Here is a 4,612-nt window from a genome sequence, read left to right on the forward strand (position 1 = left end):
CTATCAACTGCTCATATGTAAGTTCAAGTTCAAGTTGAAGAAAATTAAAACAAATCCACAAGAGCCAAAATATGGCCTTTACTGTATCTCTCCTGAACTTAGAGACCATCTAAAGAACAGATTTGATGCATGGAACACCAATGACCAAAAACGAGAGGAATCACGGGATGGCATCAAGAACATCATCCATGAAGAAAGCAGGAGGTTATTAAACAGACAGAAAATGAAGAAAAGACCAAACTGGATGTCAGAAGAGACTTTGAAACTTGCTCTTGCAGGGAGAGTAGCTAAAGCAAATGGAAAGAATGGCAAGATCAGAAGATATGAAAGAACAGCTCGAGAAGACAAAGCCAATTATTATAATGAAATGTTCAAGACCTAGAGTTAGAAAACCAAAAGGGAAGAACATGCTCATTATTTCTCAAGTTTAAATTTGGAGAAAAAAATCAAGCCTCAAGTTGCAATATTGAAAGATTCTCTGGGAAAATATTGAATGATGCAGGAAACGTCAAAAGAAGATGGAAGGAATACACAATTACTGTACCAAAAAGAAATGGTTGATGTTCATCTCTTTCAGGAAGTGGCATATGATCAAGAACCAATAGTATTGAAGGAATAAGTTGAAGCTGCACTAAAGAAATAGGAAAAAAAAAAAAAAGTCTCCAATAATTGACAGAATACCCATTGAGATGTTTCAACAAATGGATACTGCACTGGAGGCACTCGCTTATCTATGCCATGAGATTGGGAAGAGAGGTACCTGGCCAACTGACTAGAAGAGGTCCATATTTGTACCAATTGCAGAGAAAGGTGATCCCACAGAATGTGGAACTTATCGAACAATATTACTAATATCACACAAGTAACATCTTGCTGAAGATAATTCAAAAATGGTTGCAGCAATATATTGTCAAAGAACTTCCAGGAATGCAAGGTGGATTCAGAAGAGGATGTGGAACAAGGGATATCATTGCTGATGTCAGATGGATCTTGAGTGAAAGTGAAGCATACCAAAAATATATTTTACTGACTATGCAAAACCATTCAACTGTGTGGACCATAACAAATTATGGATAACATTGAGAAGAATGAGAATTCCGAAACATTTAACTGTACTCATGAGAAACCTATACATAGACTAGGAGGCTGTCCTTCAAACAGAACAAGGAAATGCTGCATGGGTTAAAATCATGAAGGGAGTGCATCAGGGTTGTATCTTTTCACCATACTTATTAAATCTCTATGCTGAAAAAATAATCCAAGAAGCTGGACTATATAAAGAAGAATATGGCATTAGGATTTGAGGAAGACTCATTAACAACCTGCAATATGCAGATGACACAACTTTGCTTGCTGAAAGTGAAAATGATTTGAAGAATTTACTGATGAAGATTAAAGACTAAAGTCTACTATATGGATTACATCTCAACATAAAGAAAAAACAATCCTCACAACAGGACAAATAAGCAGCATCACAATACATGAGAAAAAGATGGAAATTGTCAAAGACTTCAAATTACTTGGTTCCACAATCAACACCAATGGAAGCAGCAGTCAAGACATCAGATGATGTATTACACTGGGAAAATCTGCTACAAAAGACCACTTAAAGTGCTGAAGAGCAAAGATGTCTCTTTGAAATCTAAGGTGCACCTAACCCAAGCCATGGTATTTTCAATCACCTCAAATGCATGTGAGAGCTGGACAATGAATAAGGAAGACCAAAGAAGAGTTGATGCTTTTGAGTTGTGGTGTTGGTGAAGATTACTGAAAGCCCCACAGACTGCCAGACGAACTAACAAATCTGTCCTGGAAGAAGTGAAGCTGGAATGCTCCTTGGAAGTGAGAATGGCCAGACTTGGTGTCACCTACTTTGGTCATGTTGTCAGAAGAGACCATTCCCTGGAAAAGGATATCACACTTGGTAAAGTGCTCAGCTATAAAGGGGAAGGCCCTCAATGAGATGGATTGACAAAATACATAGGGTCTATCATTCAGAGCTGACTCAACAGCCCCTAACAACAACAACAACAACAAAATCTTAAACTAAACAGGTCCAAAATAAAAACCTTTATTGACTCACCCTATATCATAAACTTTTGCTTCCTGTGTATACTTATTCTTTTTTAGTAAATGATGACATTGTTCATATAGGTCTCTCAAGATCAAAAGAATGATTAAAATACATAATTTTTAACATCTCAGCAAAGCTATATTATGAAAAAAGTAGCATTCATCTTTGGTGGACAGAAAACTGTCTTTTGAAGGCTATCTTTCTGGCCAACAAAATATCAATATGGAGATATTTCTGAAACCTAGAATATCCTCACACTCTTCCCCAGACAAACAGCATAAAGTCTTGCCTAATTATATAATTCATCTCAAAGGTCAAGAAAGCTGAATTGTGTGCATTCTCTGCCTTTAGATATAAATGCAGCTGTGCACAGTCTGGGTGTCCTACAGATGAAAAGTGAATTTATATGCCCCCACATTTTCTTATTGGAAACACAGACTAGTGCCCATAGATGGAACAAAAGGAGCTCTGGTGGTGCAGAGCTAAATGGCCTAAGCCATTTGACTGCTAACCAGAAAGTTGGCAGTTAAAACCCACCAGCTAGTCCATGGAAGGAAGATGGATCAATCTATTTCCGTAAAGATTTACTGCCTTGGAAACCCAATGGAGATTGCTATGAGTCAGAATCAACTCGATGGCAATAAATTTGGTTTTCCTTTTTTTTTTAAAAAAAAAAAAAAAAAAACTGCTGGAACAGAGAAATCAAAACAACAAATACTGTCATTAGGAAGAATGGGAGAAAATACAGTGTCACTAGTCCATGGCAAGAATAAACTCCAGCTGAGAAGGCACTAGGGACATTGCTTTTATGACTAGAAGTAGAGTTCTTTGTGCAGCTCTAGATTATGCTCTCTGCAGGTCACTTCCCTCTCCATTGTCTTTCAGGGTTCACACTCAGTAGTTTGAAGGGTTTTTATTTTCCGTTATCCACCATAGACATATTTGAGGTGGATGTTGGGAACTCATGTTTATTGAGACCAATAATTTATTTGGCAACACGCTTCCTTCAAAAGCTTAGTAGGCTTGTAATCTACTTGTTTCTAGTCAGTTCTATGAGCTAATGACCACAGTCAAATCCTTTCCTGGGGAAAATTTTAGAACAGATTTATTTCTGTTTTTAAACTCAGAGAATAGGACTGGAGAAGGAAGACCTCATTCTTAATGTACAGGACTTAATGGGACTGTGCTTTTCAAAGCCCTTTTCAATCACATCTCTGACTTTTTGTGTTTCCTAGGTCACACAGTTTGCTCTCAACTGTTAATCGAAAGTTTGTGAGTTCTTACCACCCAGTGGCACCATGAAACAAAGGCCTGCTATCTGTTTCCATAAAGAAAGCAAACCAAGAAAACCCTAAGAAGTTCTAACCTGTAACACTTGGGGTCACCATGAATCAGAATTAAAAGGATGATAATGGGTTTGCTTTTGTTTGTTTGTTTTGAGCAGCCATTCACTTTTCAAATCTTTGAGGCTCCACTTTTCTAGTTTATTTCTATTCCTTTTTTCTTTTCACTTAACAAACATTATCAGTCCTATCTAAGCTGATCTGTTTCTTTTAGTACCTTGTTACAGTAAATGCATGCTTCAACTGTCTTCCCAGACAGCTTAGCTTAAGAAGGCACCTAGTCACCTTTGAATTTCTCACACTTTTACCAATAAGATATTTGGTCTCCAAATTTCTAGCTTTGCTATGAGTTTCCTCTCTGTCTAGGGAGCAGCTTCTCAGCTGATGGTATGATTTTAAAGGTGTTTTATTTGTCATTATTGTTACAGCAGTATCTACTCTGGTTACTGGTATCTGTATTATTTAGAATAACGTTAGCGTCTGTAACAAATAGAATGTACACTAGTCAATTTTGACGTTGTTATCTGATTTGTTCATTGATATATCCCAAACACTCTTGCTTCTTTTCAGTTTTGAATAGGCCAAATGCACATTAGAAAAAAAATACTGAATATGTTGGTTTAAAGAAATGAATGAAGAGGCAATTAGGCCAGGAATACCATGCTATTAGTAAAAGTGAAAATCTATGAATGTTGCTGCATGCATCCATGATTAGTCAGTTCAGTTAATGATTTTATTATTAAAAAACATTGCAGTAAACCATTTTTAAGTTAATTACTAAGCAAATTGAAATGCATTTTGAGTGACAAGACATTGAAAGGTATGAAAAGACCAAAAAAAAAGAAAAAAGACAGCCTACTAAAACTAAATTATAAAACCATCGATGAAGTAGCAGGGAAAAGCTCTGCCTTACAAGACAATGCTTCTGTAGCATATCTTTAAAAATAAAGCTTTCATGTTTTAGAATTCTCAGTAAGTAGACCATTTTAACAACTCTGAGTTCACTGTTTTTTTTTTCTTTTGTGTTTATATATAGAAGTTTCCTCAAACTATGAAATGAAGATTTTCATGTATCCAATATTTTTTATGTGTATCTACTCAGCATCTCTTTGTAAACTCTATTTTAATTTACCAAAATAAATATTGTTTTAAATATTTAGTGTGTTCCACATTTTCCTCAAAAAAGGAGAATTAA

Source organism: Orycteropus afer, unplaced genomic scaffold (assembly GCF_000298275.1).
Source record: "Orycteropus afer afer isolate SDZICR_OR568_19922 unplaced genomic scaffold, OryAfe1.0 scaffold00097, whole genome shotgun sequence".
Lineage (NCBI taxonomy): Eukaryota > Metazoa > Chordata > Mammalia > Tubulidentata > Orycteropodidae > Orycteropus > Orycteropus afer.